The sequence below is a fragment of the Mandrillus leucophaeus genome, unplaced genomic scaffold, assembly GCF_000951045.1.
Source record: "Mandrillus leucophaeus isolate KB7577 unplaced genomic scaffold, Mleu.le_1.0 Scaffold1075, whole genome shotgun sequence".
Taxonomy (NCBI): domain Eukaryota; kingdom Metazoa; phylum Chordata; class Mammalia; order Primates; family Cercopithecidae; genus Mandrillus; species Mandrillus leucophaeus.
Genome location: NW_012098932.1, coordinates 37,231 through 60,998, shown reverse-complemented (window position 1 = coordinate 60,998; position 23,768 = coordinate 37,231).

Here is a 23,768-nt window from a genome sequence, read left to right as displayed (position 1 = left end):
CTATGCCCCCTCCCCCACCTCACCTCCCTCCTTGCCTTTTTCTCTCTATTTACTTATTCTTCACAGCAAAGCCATTTATCCAGTCCCAGCATTTTGCCAAGAAAACATTCAGTTCATTTTTGTCCAGGTACAGTTCATAAAAAGAACACCCTTCGGCAAGAAAGGTTACAATGAATTTCCTGAATCTGTCATTTTCATTGGAGTTTAATTCATCCTAGATTGCAGGACACCCCCAAGTGCCCTTTTTAAATCCTTCAGCAAGGGATAGTCTTCAAATGCTGGTGCTTGAGTCTAAAAGAAACATAAATATAACTACTGAGTCATTTTTTTCTTCATTGTTAGCAAATGAATGCATGATTTAGGTAGTGAACAAATATAACTTTTGTCCGTAGTGTCTTTCTCATGATATTTATGGGATGAAGTGGGTGAGAGTAAATGTTACAAGGTCATAAGGTATTAGTTAAGAAAAAGATATTACTAGAGAAGGTTATAAGATAAAGATCAGCAATACAAGGTTCTTTGTCCCTAATCTCTACCTCCTGCAGCCAGACCCACTGCCCACAGCATTCAGGTTACACCTTGGCTGCAGGGGAGGCTTCAACAGAGTCACCACCTTCTTGTTGCTAACACTTATAATGAGCTTTGATAGTAGCCTTGTTATTACAGGAACAAGATGTTTGGCTACTAGTGTCACAAAATCTGAGGTTAGATACCATTTGTTTAGGGGAGTGTTGGAGACACTGGGAGCCTGTGGAAAACTGTAGGTCTTAGTCCTGAGAAGAGATGGACAGTGGGATTCAGAACAAGCACCTACCACTGGTGTGCTGGAGGGAATCTTGGTCTCAGCCAGCTCAATGTCAAGCATTTGTCAAAACGATCTCCAGGTATCATTTTCAGACAAACTTATCTAGTATGTCACAGATTATAACTCATAAAGGCCTCCAAAATTTGATCAATAAGAGTAAGGTCTTTAAGTTCTCCTTCAACTTTGAGAATCTATGGATTTGTGATTTTAATGCAATGTGTGTCTATTATAGGTTAACATACAGTTATTAATATCTTATTTTTAACCATGTATTTCAAAATAATTCTAGATTTATAGAAAAGTTGCAAAGATGATATAGAGAGTTCTTGTGTACCTGTGGACACGGCATTGGAAACTAGAGTAAAGATCATCATTGTTATCAAGTTGCAAAGAACTTGGAGTTGTGTCCATCTCCTAAGACTTTATGAAAGGCAAAATTTAAGATAAATAATCTAGCATATCATTGAGAAGAAATATCTAAGTAGCAAAGCCTTCAAGGTTCTGCATGACATCTTCTGGCTGTTAATAGTAAAATGAAGGAAGAGAAAAATTATTTAAAGATAGAATGTATAATTAAAATGGAAGCAGAATGAAAAGATTTGGAAAACCCTTAGTCTGGTCATGTAAAGAATTAAAAAGCATGCAACTTTAGCCTGGGAACGCTGCAGGCGTGCGACTTCATCCTGTGACTTCAACCTGTGAGCAATGACATTGGGGTGCAGCCTGAAACCTTGAGAGTCTGGCCCTGCCCCAATGTGTCCAGAAAGTGGGACACAGAGTCAAAGGATATTATCCTCCAGCTTTAGGACTTAATGTTGTTTTCTTTGTTGGGTTTTGGACTCACTTAGGACCAGTTACCCCTTTCTTCTTGCCTATTTCTCGCTTTTGGAATGAGAATGTCTGTCCTATTCCAGTCCCACCATTGGATTTTGGAAGCACATAACTTGTTAATTTCACAAGCTCACATCTGGAGAGGAATTTGTCTCAGGATGAATCTCACCTGAGTTTCATCCATATCTGATTTAGATGAGACTCTGGACTTCAGAGTTTTGAGTTGGTGCTGAAATGAGTTAAGACTTTGTGGTTATTGGGATGGAATAAATGTATCTTGATAAATTTTGGGAGCCAGGGATGTAATACGATGGTTTGAATGTGTCCCCCAAAGTTCATATGTTGGAAGCTTAATCCCAAATGCAACCATGTTGAGAGGTGGGACCTTTATGAGGTGATTAGGTCATGAGGGCTCTACCCTCATGAATGGATTAATGCTGTTACTGTGGGAGAGGGTTCCTGATAAAAGGATGACTCTGACCCCCTCCCTCTCTCTCTTTCCCGCTGTTGCTCTCTTACCCTTCTGCCTTTCACTGTGGGATGATGCAGCAAGAAGGCCCTCGATCTTGGATATGGGCTCCTCAACTTTGGATTTCCCAGCCTCCAGAACTCTAAGAAAGCAATCTGTTCTCCATAAATTACTCAGCCTCAGGGATATTGTTATACCAGCACAAAGTGGTCTAAGACACCTGTCAACATCTTGATTTTAGCCCAGTGATATTTCCTGATCTCCAGAACTGTAAGATGCATTTTTATTGTTTAAGCAATTTGTGTTAATTTGTTATAGCACTAATAGGGAACTAATATAATACCCTTCACTTAGCTTTCCCTAATGTTAAAATCTTACAAAAACATGGTACAATTATTAAAATTAAGAAGTTTACATTGGTGCAATATTGTTAACTAAACTTAAACTTTTTTCAGATTCCCCAGTTTTCCCACTAAACATTCTTTCTCTGCTCTATGATCCATCCAGGATACTGCATTGTATTCAATTGTTATGTCTCCTTAGTCTATGCAATTCCTAGGAGCTTCTCAGTCTTTTGCTTTTATGACTTTGATTATTTTGAAGAATACTTGTCAGGTGTTTTGTAGAATATATATCAGTTTAGGTTTGTCTGATGTTTTCTCGTGATTAGAGTGAAGTGTGGATCTGGAGGAAGAAAACCACAGAGGCGACCTGTCCTTCTCATCACATCATATCAGAGGATATTATATGATGTCAACATGTCCTATTTTGGATAGGATAGTATCTACAAGTTTTTCCACTGTAAATTTCTTATATTTCCCTTTCTAAACTCTATTCTTTAGAGTTGCTGCAATTTTTACTTCACAAACTTCATTACTGAGGATATGCAAGAACTTTGAGTCAACAAAATTAATTTTGAATGCCAAGTGTGCCACTTTTTAGTTTTAAAAAGTGGGAAAAATTATTTTCTTTCCATTTGTCTCATGTCCTAATATGTAAAATAGGGTAAATTACAACTCTTACGACTGTTCTGATGATTAAATGAGCTAGCACATCTATTTACATGACAAATATTTATACACAATTTGCTAAGAGTCTTATTAAGTGAAAGAGATACAGGTGGTAGGTATCAGAGATGAGTAAGTGATGATACAGACTTTCCCATGCAGAACTCACAGTATGACAGGAAAGATAAATTATTGAACCAGGAGCCACAGTGGAGTATGCATGTTACAGTTGGGGAAGTACAGAGTGCTGTAAGACTGCATAATATGAGGACCTATTGTAGATATCGGGAAAGTCACTTAGCACAATGTCTGGTAATATATAGGAGACAGTTCAGGATGGATTGATGTCAATTCTCTTCCCTTTCTCATGCTTGGATCTCTCCCTATTCTTCCAATCTAACAGGATAAGATAATAGGATGTTTTCCTTTTTTCCTTGTAGTATTCAACAGAGACTTTAAAGTGCTAATGTACATGCTGACTTGCTGAGCAGGGACCCCATGTGTGTAGCTGTTTCTTAAGTGTACATGACACTGGGACCGTATCTTGCTTGGAGCTTGTCACTAGCCTGATGTTGTGCAGAAGAACTTTAGGGAGATGCCACTTTATCACATTGGTTTCTTCATCACAGACTGATTGCGTGGTCTGAAATCCACCTTAAAACCATCTGAGTTTTCAGATGCACAAATGTTCACAAGCATTTCACAAAGTATTTTGTCCACATGCATTTCAGATCATTTCTCCTCTAAAAGTGAGATTAACCTTTCCAAGAATTGTTGATGTATACACATGTAGCAGTTGAAGGAAGATTTTAAAATTTACATTTAAAAAGAAATTAAAGAATTAAAAAAGAACCCCTCCCTATCCATCACCAAGATTTGCCCACATTTTCTTAATCTATCTCCTTTTTTCTGTGGCTGAATATTTTAAAGTAAATTCCAGATATCAAATCACTTCACCCCTATTTTCTTTGGTATGTATCTCTAAAATATACACAGTTTTTCTTTTTTTTTTTTTAACATAATGACAAACCATGCCAAGTCTCGTAAAAAAAAAAACAACAGTAATTTTAATTTGTTGGTATCATCTACTGAGAATGAAGTGCTCGGGAAGGCCCACAATCTGCTTTAGAACTAGGTACAATGTTGGTCTCTGGTGGGACATAAGATGTGGCTTTTTCACTCATCTTTCTGCCTGTGTAAAACCACTCTTCAAATCCTCACAGTGGGCTGGGCATGGTGGCTCATGCCTGTAATTCCAGCACTTTGGGTGGCCGAGGTGGGCAGACCACTTGAGGTCAGAAGTTCGAGACCAACCTGGCCAACATGGTGAAACTCAGTCTCTACTAAAAATATGAAAAATTAGCTGGGCATAGTGGCACACACCTGTAATCACTACTACTTGGGAGGCTGACATGGGAGAATCACTTGAACCCAGGAGGTGGAGGTTGCAGTAAGAGGAGATCATGCCACTGCACTCCAGCCTGGGCGACACAGTGGGACTCCATCTCAAAAAAAAAAAAAAAAAAAATCCTAACAGTGCCTTAGTATATCTTACATACTTATATCTATGGCACATTTGGAAAAGAGGAGTTATTTGGCAATTGGGGGTCAAACTGAAGCAGGGTGAGTTCACAAGAAATATAGAGGTTCCAGAAATCAAGAGAGAGTTTTGTAAGTTGGATGGAGAGGAGGCTCTGAGAGAGAGAGAGGGGCTGTTCTTATTCTCACAGGGTTCAGGGACAGACAGAAAATGTAATTTATCTAAACAGGTACAAGGCAAATCAGTAATACAAGATTAAGCTGATTGCATTGTGACTGAACATAAACCAGCTAATTATTAGGCTGGTGCACAAGTAATTGAGGGAATGGCAAAAATCTCAGTCACTTGTGCACCAACCTAATACACTGCTTTCTGAGACACTGTTTATGTTTGAAATATGAGGCCAGTGAAATAAACTGGCCAACAAAATATTTGATGGACTGTGTAGTATCACTAGTTTTTGACCTCTGTGTAGATTTGGGAAAAGCTTGAATCAACTTGCCTCTTTTCACACAAACTATTGGATGAAATGCTGTTTTTAAACTGGTTGCCCTGTGGAGTCTACTCAGTGACAAAGCAGAGAAGACCTGTAGATTAATGTGGCACCCACACCTCACTCTGTGCAGTCTGTCTCTTTACATTTTGTTCTTTCATTTATGACTTCATGACACTCCATGATTCTATGGCTCAAAAGAGGTTGGAAAACCACTGGTCCAGCTAAGAGAGAGCTCTCCCACCCTGGCAGTTCTTCAATTGTTTCCCTTCACAGAAGAGCTGAGAGCTGAGGGAATATGTCCCTTTCCTTTTCTATGGGGTCTGGGCTGTTCCAACACAGGTCCGACTGTGACAGTCGGACCAGTCTCCTACTGCATGACCTCAACCAGGAGAAGCATGTGGCTGGCTTCCCAACTTAAAATATGTGCACTGAGGAAGCCCAGGTCCTCACTGCTCAGCAGGAGTGGAGGGTGCAATTGAATGCTGCCCAGCTGTGGGCTTCTCATTGGAGCAGGACCCCCGATCAATCATCCCATTTATCTGTCAGCCGAATAAAGCCGTTAAACAATGCCCAAAGCACTTACTGTCTGGGGCAAGCAGGAAAATTATGGCTTTCATATTTATACACTGATAGTTTCTCCTGTTATTTACCTTAACAAAGCAACTCAACACAATTAGTGCAAACTACCAAAGGGTCCTGGTTATATTTAGCTAACAGATTCCATTTAAAGAGCAAGTAGCTAATGATCTGAAGCACAGACTGCTATCACAGCAGCCCTAATAAGCTGGAAATCACAAGGAGAATAAGCACTGAACATTTGCCTGGTTGGGGAGTGATTGAACCTGGAACTGCACCAACAGGTTCCACTCAGTGTATTTAACTGTTTTACATGCAGATGCCCTGGAATCGGGAGGACACCTGAGGACTTTACCCCTTTTATGTTTTAATCCATCCTTTTTTTTTTTTTTTTTTTTTTAATTGTCAGCTTGCAGCTATGGGCATCCCTCCCTGGGTCCTGGCCAAAGGTGGAGCCCTGACAGAACTCAGAAAAGAAGAATGACTGAGATCAACTTCGAGGAAGGGACAGGCTCACTGTATCATGCTCACACCAACAATGAAAAACAAAAAAAATGAATAATGACAGCAGGGTTTTGAAGAAGTGGGAGCTGAAGGAGCGGTCTGGCACACAGGCCCTGCCAAGTCACGGGTAGAACGTGAATAAGGTGAAGGTAGGGACAGTCCAACTACAGAAAGGCATGGGCTTGGTCAGAAGCCCAGGACTGGAAGGCTTTGGGCATAGGAGAAGGCATGAGGCTTGGGAGCAGGTTGACCGCAGCATGACTCAAACGGATTCATTTGGGTGATCCTTAAATGTGATAAGCCTCTGTTTAGTGGTTCTCTTTTTATCTGTCAAGGGAGGAACCATAATGCCCACCCCATATGACTGGTGTGCCACAGCAATGTAATAACGTTAAAAATGTGTCTGTGTGCTTGGCAGACATAGGCAGTCTGAGCACAGGCTGACTGCTTGGATCTTTGTCATTGTTGTCATGGTGCTGGTTCTGGTGGCTTTACCAGACGTTAGCTAACAATGGAACGTCTTCTCAGTGCACTGTCTTCTTGCTCTTCAAAGGATAAGATATTTGGCTTCTCATTTGACTTTGGGTGTTTTCTTGAGCCACTAGTTGGATATTTTGATTTTTGAGCCAGACATGTTGCAAATATTTTGGTAATTATTTGGTCCTACGCTGGGGATATGAATCCACATTTTCAAATTCAGTGTCTTTGTGATGGGGACATATTTAGGATGTGGCAAACAGTCTTACCTACACATTTAGACAGGTATCTTTGTGAATTGACGCTTAGTGGGGGATTATGTGCCAGCCTCTGTGATGTGCATACATTTTTAAAATTTATTCTCACATCACCTAAAAGAAATTATGATTCCATACTTCTTTTTATGGGAGAGGAGACTGAGGCAACTTGCCCACAGCCACAAACATTGACGTTGGTTATTCATGATGCTCTAAATCTTTTGTACTCCCTTCACTCTTTGACAATTACCTGTTTTGTAAATCCTGCATTTCCAACACAAGAGTCTGAAACCACCACCGCTGACGCCACCACCACCAAACCCCTGCCGTCCCAGCCTTCCCTGCTGCTGGAGTGCAAGTGTATGACTTAGATTCTACCAGTTAGATGCTGGCCATCTGGGAGGGCAGGCAGGCTCTGGGGCACCCACTTTGTGGTGGGAGCGTAGTCAGAGGCAACATGGTTGTGGATTCCTGAAGCAGCAACTTATGTACCAGAACCACTGTGGTTTGGGGTGATAATCCTGAAAGTTTCACCTAATGCCTGTTGTCCCTGCCTTTCCAGAGTAGATAATTTTTTTATAAATCCCAGTAAAAGCTTCCCGCTGCCTACAACTTGACTGAAAATCTGATTTGGGGTCTTTATTTCTCTACATTTTGTTAGAACTGAGAAAAATGATTGCCTGCTACTCATGTCTCCAGCTGTTCCTCTGTATAGACTCTGGGATTGGCAGAGTCCCGCATCCTCGCCAGCATCCAGCTCTCCACCCAGTGACTGTCAGACCTTCATGCCGAAAACCCAGGCAGCTCCCACTGTCCCTTTCTTGGCAGTCAGGTTCCTATATTGAAGAAACCCCCAAAGAGACCTTAGGGTTCCAAGGCTGAGCAGCACAGAGCAGATTGCAAGCCATTGTATTTTCTTTTCTTGCTTTTTGTTTACGTTTACTTTTGTTTATGTTATTATTCTGTGTTATTTTTCCCTTTTTTCCCAAGGTTTTTTAAGTGGAATGCTTAGAATCATCATTTTTGATTTTTTAAAAATTGTATGGAATCATCTAATGGTCTAATTTCACAAATAAGGTTTGCTGTACCAGGATCCCATAAGTTTTGCTATTTAAAAAATTATTTTAATTCAGTTACTGTATTTTTTTTCTGTCCTATACTATGCAGTATAGGATGAAATTTAAAAGTGTGGCTTTATCATAAGACCGGCTGGGTTAGAGTCCCAATTTCTATACTAACCAACATGTGACCTTGCTTGAAAGTTTACAGTGAGGACTGGGTAGATGATCCATGGGAAGTGTTTTGTTAAACCAGTCTATATGTGCTCATAGTAAAGTTCCTTTGGGCACGCTGAAGGAGCTTGGGTATTTGGAGTGGTGGAGGTGCCACCTGTAAGTGGGCAGGAGTCTCTACAGAGGTATTGCATTTCGTGCTGGGCTCCACCATCCACTGCTGCTGTCTTTATTATTTTCTTTGTGTTGTACATTTGTTCGGATGTCTTCTTTACGGAGCACAACCTCCTCCTACCTAGACAGCTCCTTCTTTCTACACATGGTATAAATTATTCATCCCACAAGTCATCTCACATTTATTTAACTTTTTTTCTTTCTTCTAGTCTGTCTCCTATTGTGTGGCACTTTTTAAAGAATTCATAGTAAAGGTTGGAATATCATATTCTTGTTTTTAACAGGTAAAGTGATTATTTCACATTAATGAACATTCTTATATAATCACCCAGGTGTGATTAAAACACAATAATTTTATACTCCCCTTTATTGAATATGAGAAATATGAGAAGTTCTTGCTTTTTAGCTTATTTCTGTAATTCCTGTTTCTTTCCCATTCTTTGCTCATTTAACTTGATTTAATTGTTGAATTTTTTTTCTTGTATTTTTTTTTTTTTTTTTTGGAGACAGAGTCTTACTCTGTCACCCAGGCTGGAGTGCAGTGTGCGATCTCAGCTCACTGCAACCTCTGCATCCCGGGTTCACATCATTCTCCTGCCTCAGCCTCCCAAGTAGCTGGGACTATAGGCACCCACCACCACGCCCTGTTCATTTTTTGTATTTTTAGTAGAGATGCAGTTTCACCGTGTTAGCCAGGGTGGTCTTGATCTCCTGACCTTGTTATCTGGCCGCTTCGGCCTCCCAAAGTGCTGGGATTACAGGCATGAGCCACCACACCCGGCCTCTTGCATGATATTTTTGTTTTAAAATTAGTATAGTTATACCTCTTGGCAAAAACCGTTGTCTTCTGTTTATGCTCATCTTGATTTTGTTCTGTGCTGGACAGTTTCTTTACCTGTTTATCAAAATAGTCTCCAAGGCAACATTGCTTTAATTCAGCCCTTAGCCTTCTGGATAATTGGTTGACATATTTCTGAGGTTAATGTGAACACTTTCTTCTCTGCAAGCTTTACTTACCAATGCTAGTTTGATTCCACAGTGTAGCCATTGAGTCAAAATTTTTCCCCTTTAGGTTTTCTGGAAATTAAACTAGGTCAGTTATAAACTTTTGTGGCCCCTCTGTGATGGTTTATTTTATGGTTTATGTGTCAATTTGAATGGGCCAATGGGTATCCAGATATCTGGTTAAACATTATTTCTAGGGGTATGTGAGGGTGTTTCTGGAAGAGATCAGCATTTGAATTGGTGGACAGAGAAAAGCAAATGGCCCCCATTGACAGATTGGCATGATCCAATCTATTGAGGGCCTGATTAGGACGAAAAGGTAGAGGAAGTTTTGATGCTTGAGCTGGAACAACCATCTTCCACTCTCAGTGCTCCTGGTTCTTAGGCCTTAAGCTTCACATTGAAATTTCCACTATTAGACCATCAACTTTCCCGCTCTCAGTCCTTCACACTACACCATGGGCTTTCCTGGGTCTCCAGCTAGCAGAAAGCAGATTATGGGACTTAGCCTCCATAATCATGTGAGCCAATTCCTAACAACAAACCTCTTTTTACACACACACACGTGTGCGCACACACTCGGAGTCATCCTTGGTATCTACGCAGGATTGGTTCCAGGATCCCCCTCTGATGACAAGATCTGTGATGCTCAAGTCCCTTATATAAAATGGTGTGACTGGGAGCGGTGGCTCACACCTGTAATCCCAGCACTTTGAGAGACCAAGGTGGGTGAATCATGAGGTCAGCAGATCAAGACCATCCTGGCTAACACGGTGAAACCCCGTCTCTACGAAAAATACAAAAACTTAACTGGGCATGGTGGCACATGCCTATAGTCCCAGCTACTTGGGAGGCTGAGGCAGGAGAATCGCTTGAACATGGGAGGCGGAAGTTGCAGTGAGCCAAGATGGGGCCACTGCACTCCAGCCTGGGTGACAGAGCGAGACTCCATCTCAAAAACAAAAGAAATGTGTAGTGTTTTCATATAATCTACACGCATCTTCCTGTATGCTTTAAATAATCTTCAATTACCTATAATACTTAATACACTGTAAATGCTATATAAATAGTTGTTATACTCCATTGTTTTCTATATGTATTATTTTATTGTTATTTTTATTGTTTTTTTTTCTGAATATTTTTGGTTTACAGTTTGTTGAATCTTTGTGTATCTGCAGGCTTACCACATAGACATCTTATTGGTTCTGTTTCTCTAGAGAACCCTGACTAATACGCGTCCACCTTTGTCGATTAAAAAAACAAGGTGTATTCCTATTACTGGAAACCTATCAGGACAATGTATTTATGCAGCCTGAGACCCATGGCACCAGCAGGTGGGAGAGTTACTTTTTCATAGGAATGGGTAGGATGAGTGAGCTGTTGCCCACATTCTAGTTCTTTGAAGTTGTTGTAACTGTAGGATGTGAGGAAATCTTGTATAATCCGCTGCAAGCCTGTCTGCTTAGGAATCATGATTGCTTGAGTTTTACTTTTCTATCAAAGAATAAGGAGAAATTTTCACTTCATGCCCCTAAAATAGTTTTATGATTGGAGGGCATGTGTGGTCCATCTAATTTCATTTCATTTCATTTCATTTAACTTTTTGCCCCAAGAAATTGTTTAAAAACTTTGGAACATATGCTTTCCCATCCCTTCCCTGAGTGTAATCCCTGGGTCCCTGGGTTATGTCAACAGAGACTCTGCTGCCAAGTCTTGGCAACTCACTTCTCATCTGCTCCTTTCACAAAGGGGATCACCAGTTTGGCTCTGGATCTTGTAAATAATTAATGATCCACCTTCAAGTAGAGGGCAGAAATGCTGCATGTAATATCTGGGCATTAATGCACACCAATTTTGAATGGGAGCAAAAGGAGAATGGCACGCTTGGATTGGTCTTTCCCAGATAGGGGAGTCTGTTGGGTCCTGGTGCACTTTGCGGCACTCTCGGAGTCAGCCATTCTCTAACTCTGGCTGGTGTCAGCATCACCAGGAAAACTCAGTAAATATACAAAGCCCAGGACCTATTCTATGTTAATGCACCTGGGCCTCTCTGTTTTGTATTAAGTTCCCCAGGTAGTTGTGACATCAGACATCCCAAGTCTGAGAACCACTGCTAAATCATAAGGATGTTCCATTCTCTCTTATCAGCTCTCTGTTAAATTTCACCTTTCTTAAACACCACCATGATCTACCTTGTAAGCTCTTGCGAGAACTCTTAAACACTCGAATCCTTTTGATTTTTCTTGCCCCAAACATCCTAAGAAGTTTGTTTGAAACTCTGATTCATCAGCATCAAAGAATCTTCTTCTTCTTTTTTTTTTTTTTGTCTTTCCAGATGTGAATGGCTGAGTCTTGTGCTTGTGTCTTCTCTGTCTATGTCTGCTGTCAGCGTTCTCTTTCCATATTTGTGTGCCACTGGCAGGGGCTCCCCAGTGACACCTGGCATACTGTGGTAACTTTGCTGCCCTTATTGAAAATTTATTCTCTTTTTGCAATTTTTATTTCCTTTAAGCTCTGTGGCAATGATGTCATTATTCTTAACCTTCCACCCCTACTTTCCATTCATGCAGTCTAGTGTCAAACCAACAGCTAGAACAATCCTTTGAAAATATGTCTCCTCAAACTCCCCAATGACTATACATGATATGCCCAGCTCTATCCCGGGTTTTGAAATAATCTGGTACCCGATGTATTTCTTTCTTTCCCTGTCAACATGTCCCCCCTTGGTATAGTGGATGCTGTGATGTGTGGCCCAAATCCCACTTCAGGGCTGAAATTATTACTTCCTGTGGCTGTCAGGCCCCTGTGGAAATTGCCTACAGATAGAGAAAGCTGCTTCTTCCAAGGCTGTGCCCATTTCCAGGGGCAGATATATCCCACAACCGGTGGATGAATGGGCATGGAGCCCAGCCTCCTTGCCGAAAATCAGGACAACTCTGAAGAACTATCCTAATTTGAGAGCTCCTTGAGGAGCTGAGTCCTCTGTTGAAATTATATCATGGACCAGCTTCTTTTGTTCAGTCCTGTTTCTTCCCCTTTCTCTTTATATGTATTGGCCTGAGAATACTCTCTAAATAAATTGCTGGCGCCATAATCTAATTCTCAATGTCTGCCTCGTAGGGATCCCAGTCAACATAGTAGATCACTCCTCTCAGACCTTGGCCCCCTTGCTTGACTCAAATGATGCCAGGCATGAGAGCACCTCAGGGCCTTTGCATGAGCTCTGTCTTCTGCAGTTTCACTCTCCCTTGCATAGCGTGACAGCCAGCTTCCTCACTTCAAGCCTCTGGTCAAATACCACCTCATCAAGCAGGACTTTGAGGCCTCCCTATGTAAAAGGAAAACCCTTTGCTCATTACCTTGTTTTATTTCCCATGAACCCATATGAGCATCTGACACAAAGATTTTCTGCTTTACTATGTCTTTCCCTACCAGTATGTATGTCCCATGGAAATATTTAGTTTATTACTCTTTTGCCAGTGTCTGGCACAGAGTAAAAACCAAATAAATATTTGTGGAAAGAATGAATAATGAGAGAATTCTATTTGCTTTCCTGCTTTAAGTCTGCAAGTACTTTCTCGTTCCATACTTTCCCCTCTGTGGCTGTAGTTTGATGTCTGGGATTTCCAACTGGAGACAGCATACCTTGTAGTATGTTCTTGACTAGCTTATTTAGTTGCCTGGGAGAAGTGGGGGAGATAGAATTTTTGGAAGAATGTCTGGACAAAGCCCATGTTCCCAGGAGAGAGGGGGCAATAATCTTCTGGCTTGTTCATTTTTAAAAATTTTTTAGGAAAAATTTTCCTCTGCTATATTTGAGCTGTCATATCAAAGCACTCAATACTGACCTCTGTATCTACAGCCCTTTTGTCTTTAACCTTATCACTGTCTGTTATGTGTGAATTACAAGGAGAGGGGCTGAACTGTCACTCACAGTGATTAGCAGCCTTTTGGCCATAGGATTACACATCCTCATTTTGGAGGACCAGTTACTTACTGGTGAATGTCCCCAATTCACTGAGTCACTGAATTCACACTTACATATTTCTCTAATGTTTAAAAATCCTCCTTCACTAAAATAATGAATACAAAGCCCTTGTGAGAAAAATTTTCAATTAACAGAATGAAACTGAGCAAATCCTAAACTTGCACTTGCCCTATGCTTGACAAATATTTGTTTATTTGTTTGTTTTCCCACATAGGAATATGAGACCTGAACTTTCTGTTCCCACTGTGGTTGGGCAAGTGAGAGGGAAGCCTTCCAGTACTCCCTGTGATTTCGGGAAGATCTTGATTGTGAAGGGCTGTTTGTAGACCCCATCAGAGGTGCCCAGGTAAATGAGCAGTGGCCGATTCAATTAACTGATAAGAATCTATTAGCATTTCCAAGTCATTTCGTTTGAACACAGAGCATTGTGTACAAATAACCACCAGGGTGGCTGTCACTTCTTACTGGAGAAATCTGAAGCTCCTGTGTGTGCCACAGCCCAGAAGGTGGCACCATACACATATAAGGGATAATTGACTTTTAAATGCCAATGAGCCCTATGCAGGTAGCAATCTGTGAGAAAAAAATCTTCTAATTGGATGGCTTTAAGAGCAGAGCCCACTTTTTCTGTGTCCGGCAGGCCTTCCGCTTTGAGAAGGTCAGGGCATTCACAGTCTGCATATTTTTCTCTATTGCCCAGTGCAGTGGGGAGAACTCAGAGTATGGGAGTCTGCCTGCTTCATTTGAAATCCTGACTTTGCCATTTACAAGTTGTGTGGCCCTGAGTGTAGTACTTAACCTTGGTTTTGCTCAATATAATTTAGGATTAATAAGAACTCTGTCATCAGGCTCTGAGGACTAAATGAAATAAAGTTCGCTGAGTGTGTTACATACTGTCAGGTCTGCACATCTCCCCTCTGCATTAGAAAAGGGCACTGTTCTTGGCTGACACAGCCCCTCAGACTGGCATGTGAATGGAGAGTGGGCTAGAATGCCAACCCTATCAGCCCAGGGACCAGGCACTCAGGTGGAAGTCCTGCCTCTAGCCTCTCCCTACCTTACCTGGGGACTGGTGAGCCTGGAGTTTGTTGTGACTGAGATTACCAGGCATGGCAAGCATTACTTCCCAGGGGGACAGATTCTGGTGCAATGTTATTCCTTCGGAAGAATATGAAAGATAACAATGAAGTTTAAGACCTACAGCCTTAAAGTGTATGATAAGTATGCTACAGAGCCAGACTGACAGAAAGAAATGCATAAATCAATATATCAAATTGATCTTTGTTCAATCATAAATTGAATAAAGATTTCTTAGAAATTCGAAGTGGAAGCTTAGCCCCCAAAATGGGAAATTTTACCTGCTTGGAAAATTGAATTTGTTATGACCCTTTGGGATAGTGAAATTCCTGGATAACTTAAAGGAGTGTCTAAAATGTGGGTCCCTGTAAATGATGACTGTGAGCAGTAGAGCTCTAGCAGTGGGGACATGTTGCCATGGAAACCTCGAAGCTGGAAGCTCCTCAGGGCCTCAGAAATGCTGTCAATTAGATACATACTCTTGGGGAGTTTAATGAAAACAGACACTTGTCATTTTTTTAGCTGCCATCTAACATTATATACATTTAAAATATTTCCATGGAAAGAAAAGCCTGCGGTTAAGTTTAGCTGTTTATTTTAAGAGAATTCCCTTGTGTGGCTTTGACAGGGCAGATTTTTTCCCCCCTCTTTCTCCACATTAAAGGAGAAAAGTGAGGCCCTCCAGTGGTTAGCAGAAACACAATTAGGAGAGTCACTGATGGTGGTTCATTCAGGCAGTTCAAGGGGCGCTTCAGTCTTCCGGCCCTTATTTACATCACAGTGGGGGTGGGTGGTCCTACTGGCCCCTTCATGTTGTTGCCTCTCAAACTAGATCCCAGAGAGTTCTTTGGAATTGTGCAGCTACACTGACTGGCTGTTAGGCACTTTTCTTTTATTGGGGCAGCTGAGGAAAGAAACCTTCATTAGATATCACTCTCTTCAAATGTCACATGCTGAAGAGTAAGGAATCATGATTTTTTTTTCCTTAGACTGACTTGCCATCTGAGGCCAGCTGCTGGGATCTGACTCTTCCCAAGAACACAAATCAATAGTCAACGCAGAAACCACACTCCAAAGAGAAACTGGTTCCAAGAGTGGCTATTACTATTTGCTTTCAATTGAATATATGTATGTAGATAGGTATGCATTTATGTATTTGTTTATTTTTACCCAAATATGCCCTTTTTGAGTTGTATTTTGCAGAAGAGACATATATATCTTGTATCATGGACATGACTGACCATGAGATGGGAACACTTTTTCAAACTAGACTGGGAACAGAGGCCCTGGTGGTCATGAACAATGTCAGGCACATACAAAGAGCCGAAAGCCCATTCCAATCAAGTCTGTCTTTGCCCAACCCATTAGGCAGTCAAATGACAACTGAAAATCCAGTTCCCCACATTGAGAATCAAAGACTGGTGTCTCCTTGACTTCTGAGCTCAGGGCATCCTACTCTTTTTACTTTCCTTTTAAATGTCAAATCATAAGTAGGTCAGCAGAAACCAGAGTGTTGTTACTTCTCCAGTTAAGTTTGGCTCATAAGAATGTAGCAAACTTTACTACATTTGGTTTTCAGCAATATTTGAAAATTGCATTTTATGGTTTGAATCTGATTGCATCTGCTAATTATCACATCTCTACTTGTGGCAAAGAAACTAACAATATTAATATGGAAAGACACAGACATTGCTCGGCCTCACTGATTGAATTGGGGGGGCAGTAATTATAGATTCCCAAAGTATGTATATTTTGTGGCCCTGGATAAAGATTATTCTAAGAAACCCCTTCTGGGTACAGTTACAGTAATTGTGGTAATTAGCACAGTAAAAACAAGAAACATCAAGTCCTAGTCAGATATCTGTCCCCACACAGCTCTTTCCTCTGTTATCACACACTGCAAATGGTGGTTGGCAGAATGATTATACACATCATATGTATTAAAGTGGGAAGTTTTGAACAATGATCAGAATGTAAGACTTAACATGGGGCCGAGCCACTAATTAACTGTCTGATCTTGGGAAAGTCATTTGTACTGCCTGGCTTTCAGTTTTACCACCTATAATATAAGACAGCTGAACTAATTGATCGCATGTCTTCTTTTTGATTTTCCAGGTGCAAAGCCTCCCATTTTGCTTTCAGGACCATAGCAAATACCTGCTTTCTGGATGGACAAGGGAGACCCTTGTTAGCAAGAATTGTGCTACAGTCTCCCAACCTAATCACAAGGACACACGAGGACTAGAAGAACATTTGCTCTGCTTCTACTCATTATTGGCAAGAGTTTGAACACCTCTTTCTCAAACCAGCAGCAAGAGTTGCCCAGGCAGTGCACTCACTAACATGCTCCCCTAAATATTCTTGAGTGAAAAGAAGAGATATGTTGCCATGAATGGGTCTTTCAGTTGGTATTTGCAGGACTGCAAAGTTGCAAAGCTGGCAACATGGTTATAGCTTACACTGTTAAATTTTGTGATTTACTACTTGATATGGTAGCACAAAATTAGAACTACAAAAAGAATAAGGCTTGGTCACCTTACCTATAAGATCTATTCATGACAATAATTTTATAGAGAAAATTGCTCCTCTTTAGGCAATGCCTCATCTGACTTGATGCTCTCTGCTGCAGAAGGTGAAATTACAATAATTACAAACTTTATCTTGGCTGTGACCTCTGAATTGACCCTTTGAAGGAACCTGGATTATGTCTGAATCTGTTATCTCTGCAAGGAGACCAGCTGTCTTTAGAATTGCTTTTGGGACCCCATCATGTCATCGTGAAATTGCAGTTAGTAATCTTGCCAACAATTTCCAGATTTGGTGCAGATAAGCTTAAACACATTTGACTCCTTGGTTTCCAATGTTATTTAGAGAATTGGATGACTTAAAGCATTTATTTTTTTCAACTCAATTCTTATCATAATCCATCAACATCACAGTGTTTTTATTCTCTATTTCATTTTTATATGATCCTATTAGTGGAGAGAAACACAAGTGACATTTTTCTTTACTATGGCCTTGTCTTCCTTTTTGCCTTTGCTAGAACTCAGGGATCATACACATTTTACTAAATTAGAATTCAACCATATCCTCTGACCAACAATTTTCCTAACACTGATCTTCTTCACTGAGTTTTGTTAGGGATGAAACGAAGGGAATTCTTTCTGTTGCATGCAAATGATATTTACAAACTGTCCCTAAATCACAGACCAGAAATGCTTCTCTTAGATGACTGAGGCTGATATTTTTGAAATGTGCTGCACTCCAGGTACCGTTGTGCTGTCTCCAGAAAAATGAAAGTAAGTTTTTGGATTGAGAGTGAGTCAACCTTCCAAGCTGTTAAGGAGCATGGCTTTGATGTGGCTCTATCATGGCTATGTGGTGACTCAGCAGAAGTGTCATTCAGGATGTGTGAAGGACATCAATCTCAGAGACATGGCTGCCTCCCTTTAGGTTTCCAGATGAAACTGATACTCTTTGTTGTCAAGGAGCCAGTGGTGCTGAATGACCTTGCACCAAAGTGGGATGCTGGCCTGCTTTGGGGGCATTTCTGCTTCTCCTCAATTGCTTGCCTCTATATAAGAAAGTTCACTGAGCATGGGCCAGTATAGAAGTGCAGAATTTACTTTATCCATGCGGGATCATATATAAATTCCGGATTCCTCCTGTACAATTTATTTTTCCATTTGTTATAGCGGTAGAGAGAAAAATGATAATCGGAGTACCAGTCATTCATTCCAATTTGACGAAACACTCATTAAGACTCTGGGATTGGTGAAAGGATTAAGAGATAAGACAACCCCTGTGCATTTGGTACCATAACTTGAGGGAATTTGATATGAGACATGTCGGGACTTAGTGGCATGTGGGGAAAGGGAGGGAGTCACAGTGGGGAAAGGGAGAGAGTCAAGGCTGAAATTACAGACGTGAACTTTTTGTGGGATATCTCTGTCTAAACAGGTGCCCAGCATTGGATTCTATTGCATGGAAGGTGTTCCAATACCTTGTACTTAGTATTCAAACGAATGTAACTCTAGGCCAGGCTGATATTTGATGTTCTACAAATGGGAATATCTTGAACTACATGATTTGTTCTTGCAGACATGGCCCCTGCTACTGGTTAGGTCTAGTGAGTCAGGGCTCTGTTTCCTGAAACAAGGACCGATATGGGTTATATATACTGTTAGTATCCTGTTCAAAGAAGTAGGGGTTGGGGCATGGTTTCATTGCAGTGATCACTCTATCCTCTTTCATATATTTACTTCACTTGGTTTCTGGGACACCAAATACCTTGAGGTTTTTTTTTTTTCTTACCTCAATAGTTACTCTCCCCATTCTCCCTTACTGGTTCCTTATTCTCTCCTGACCTTTTAATGCTGGAATGCCCCTGAGCTCAGTACTTGATTCTGTCCTCCCTGTTGACACTCACCCCTTTATTCAGTCTCTTGGCATTAAAGGGCATCTATATCCTCACAACACTCAAATGTCCATTTCTAGCTGAGGCCTCTGTCCCGAACTGCAGACTCACTGAGCCTGCAGCCTACTCAGCATCCCACAGTGGCATCTCAAACTCAACAGGCTCACATGGAACTCCTTTTCACCTGCTCCTTCTGCAACCTTTCACGTCACAGTTGATGGCAAATCTGATCTTCCAGTTGCTCAGGGAAAGAAGCCATGAAGCCGTGTTGATTCCTTTTTTTCTCTCACACAGCACATCCAGTCTGTCGGGAAATGCTGTTGGCTCTACATTTGGAATATATTCAAAGATGGACACTTTTCACCACCTCTTCTGATATCACCCTTGGTGAGTTATCAACATCTCTGGCATGTATTATGCCAATAACTTCCTAATTGCCTCTTGCTCTGTCCCTCCTACAGAATTTCAATCCTACAGCCAAAATTATTCATATAATACTGAAACTGTCCCTATAAACTTTATAAAATTAGTCAGGAAAGAAGAGAGTGGGAGAGATGAAACTAAACTCAACTTGCAGCACACTCAGCATTAATCACTAGGTCAACCTGTGCCCTGACCTGCTTCCTCATGGTTGCTTGGTGCCTCCTGTCCTGGAATCACATAGATCCTAGATTATAGTTCCTTCTTAACTGTTCTATGGGTAACAATTTGAATGTTATAAAACATTATCTTTGAGCTATTCCTTCAGGTCCTGCATACTGATGAAACTACTGACTCAGCTGGTCTCCAGGACCTCACGAGGAGCTGACTCACCTAAGAATGCAGTTTCCATGTCTGGATAATTTCAACCCCCTTGCTGTGACGAATTAATAACCCCAATTTCCCAGCCTGTCACCTTCCACGATCCCCTTAAAACCCAGCCCAGAACTTCTTGGGGAGATGGATTTGAGGGTCTCCTCCCGTCTCCTTGCTCAGTACCCTGCAATCATTAAACCCTCTCTCTCCTGTAAATCCTGCTGTCTCAGCGTAATTGATCTGTTACTGCATAGCAGGCATACAAACCTGTTGGTCCTATAATAATACCTAAACCAGTCATGCCACCCTTTAAAAACCTTGCAATGACACTATTTCATTCTCATTTAAAACCAGTGTCCTTATGAGGGACTAGATGATCCAGTCTTAGTGACCTCTCAGACCTGAAGCCTTCAGGCTCAGTGGTTCCACTCCATGTCCCTGGCCCCTGAAGCCCTCAGACAGGCTCCTACTTGTCTTTGCATTGGTCGTATCGTCTGCTTTCCTTCTGTTATGTGCATATTTACCTCCCTTACCTCCTTCTTGTCTTTACTCAGAGGTCACCTTCTTAATGTGCCCTGCTCAGATCACCCTATTTTAAATTGCAACCTGCATCCACCCTCCCCATCACCCTTCTTTGGCAGACATCCTTGATTGCTGGTACCTTGTTTGATTTTTATTTTTATTTTTTTTTTAAACCATAGAAATTGTCACTTTCTAACTTACTGTTTCTTCGCTTATTTACCGTGCTTATTGTTTGTCTCCTTTCGATCCCCCTCTCCCCTTCTCACAGTAGAATGCAAAGTCCACGTGGGTAGGGATTTTTATTAGTTTCATTCACTGTTGTGTCATAAGTGCATTGAGAAGGATTTAGAAAATGGTGGGCCCTCAGCACATTTGTTGAATCCAGAACGTCTGTGCCTTCATAATAAGTGCATTCATAATATGTGCCTTCATGAAAAGTGTATTATTTTCAAATACTGGAAAATTCAGAGTTCCAGTTTAGAAGGAATTGGTCAATGGATTCCTAACCCACTTGTTTTTGCTCAGCCCTGGAATATGTTCTGTCATATTCTACTGCAGAAAATTTCCATGTAATTTACAAAAATGACATCGCTCATTCTCTTCCCCTACCTTAGGAAAAAAGGCATTCAAATATTTGAGGGATAATCAGACCCTTAGTGAATGACTTATACCACATTTTGGTTATCTTAGGAATTCCTGGAAATTTCATTCTCCACATTTAATTAACATAAGCTATTTCAGCTGTGACATGCTAGGTTCAGACAATTTGAGATAACTGACTATCACTGAGATGTGCCAGTTGAGTGAGCCACCTGAAGTCCTAGCACTCCTCTTCTCTGGCATTATCAGGGCCATGAAAAAGCCACTTTGTCACATCCTTCATTTCAAAGACTTGTGTGAGCATCTTTCTCCCTGGAAAAGAGAATCTTGTATCTGCCCATTCCTTCTTGTGGAACACCAACAGGGCATGCACCCCAGTGCTTGGAAGCATCAGATTCATAATGTCTTTAAAATGAATCAAGATCAGGAAACAACATCAACTCCAACTCTTCTCTTCTCAAGAATAAAACAAAGTGAGACTGCACTGGTATGTAATAGCAAATTCTCACATGACTTTGCACACTTCGGGGGTGCTCCATTGGGAATTTCAAACACTAAGCAATATTTTTGTAATATACTTAGGTTTTAATGCTGTCAGGAATGCCCTTAGTTGTTTTTGACTTTCTGGCAACAGGAAGATTATTGATTCTGATGGCCATTCTCTAAACTAGAATCTGCTCTAGCTCTTTGTATCTTTTTGGAGTAAAGGAAGACAGAAAAATACTTCGCGATGGTTTTGCAATACAAATGAAAGGAGAGATAAATAGAACAGGCCCTTCCTGAACTCACGCTCTGCTTTTCCTCTGAAGACGTTTTTGTGATTCCTAACAATTCTCTCAAGACTGAAAGATAAAGATTGCATTGTAGATGTAACTGTATTAATTAGTAAAATTGACAAGAAAATACTTATCTCTTTATATTGAATGACAGGAAAACACAACTTAGGGAATTTGTCACTTATGATTGAACAGAATCACATTTTAGTTTTACATATTTGTCTCAACCTGATTAGTTCATGGGCAGGTTTTTGTTTAGCTTCCTGGATCATGAATATTCTGAATTCTTAGCTTTTCTTATCAGCAAAGAAAAGTAATTTATAACATAGGGCTTGAACAAACAAAGTACTTCAGACTCTTTACAATTTTCCTATTACAGACACTGTTTCTCTCCTTAGAAGGAAAATTCAATATATTTAAAAATACTTTTCTTGATCAAAGAGAGGTGATTTTATTATACTGCTTTCTAATTTTCTTAAGGAACAGATTTGTACTTTCAAATTTCACAATGCTATGCCAAAGATATTTTTTCTATCTATATTTTTTTCATAAAAGGAATCATTTAATAAAACAACTATCTCTTCTGAAAGAACACAAATATTTATCAAGCATTTTTCCATTAAAAGTATTACACACACATACCTAGAACCCATTCATCTTTTGAAAGTTGTCAGTTTCATCCAATAGTGTGAGGCATTTCCTCTTTCATGCACACATGATAGTGATTGACATTGTGTGATTTTATTTGTTACAGAAAATTTACCAAAGCCTGTTCTGATTTTCTGTGAGCATATGAGTCATTAATCCCGTGTTAATTTCAAGAGTCTTATCAATAAATTGTATCGTTTGTATCTTTTTTCTTTATATAATATACCGTCTTGAAAAATGTCTCTTTACTTGTGATCTCCTAAGAGTTTTACTTGACTAATTTTGGGACATTAAGCATTATTATTATTTTTTCAAATAAGACATTGTACCTTCCTCGAAAACGAACCTAAAACATTAATGACTTTGTGCCGCTATTAGACGAAGTTTCCTCATAGCCATAGGATGGTATTTCTGGATCCCGGGGGAGCTGGAGAACGGAAAGTGCTAGGGACTGCCGCTGCTAACTCTACTTTCTACCCTTGATAAAGAGGTTGTGCCTTTGCAGTTGCAATTCTTGCTTAACAGGGTTCACGAAGCAGGAAATCATGAAATTTATAAATTTTTTTTCAAGATCCCACAGTGACAGGCTGTGCCTGTTTCTGACCTGGGGCCACTACTATGTTTCTGTTAAGATTTATATCCTTTGGCATGGAAGTTAGGGATTTATATAGGCATATGAGTTTATGTATGTGTGTTCTCTGTCCACAAATTCAAAATCTGTTTCCAGAGGCGGAATAACACACTAAGCTCTAGGAATTAATAGTGCTTGGTTCAATAAATCCAAATTTCAGATGTTTGTCTTTGTATTTTCTAGTCATATTTTACTTATTAGCCACTTTGACTAAATCACTGTAGGTGCAGATTGCCTTTTCCCAGCAGATAGTTATATTGTGACTTAAATTCCCTCTATTATTTACATTTACAATATCATCATGAGTGGTATTTCATTTTCAAACTTTTTAACAGCTTTATTGAAGTGTACTTGATTTATAATAAACTACACATATAAAAAGTATACAATTTGGTAAGTGCATGTAAGTATATATCTATGAAACCATCCAGAAACCATTTTGCAATCAGGATAATGAACATATCCATCAAACCTAAAGGTTGCCTTCTGCCTGTTTGTCGTTTCATCCTCTGCCTTTCCAACTCCCTATCCCCAGGCAAGTACTGAACTACTACTTCCTGCTACTGTAAATTACTCTGCATTTTCTGGAATTTCATATAAATGGAATGATATAGTATGCACTGTTTTTTATCTGGGTTCTTTCACTAACCATAATTATTTTGAGATACATCTGTGTCATTATGTAGTATATTAGTAGTTTTTCCATCCATTTTTATTGTTGAGTAGAATTGCATCATATGGACATACAGCAATTCTCTTTTTTTTAATATTATACTTTAAGTTCTAGGGTACATGTGGATAACGTGCAGGTTTGCTACATAGGTATACTTGTGCCATGTTGGCGTGCTGCACCCATCAACTCGTCAGCACCCATCAACTCGTCATTTACATCAGGTATAACTCCCAATGCAATCCCTCCCCCCTCCCCCCTCCCCATGATA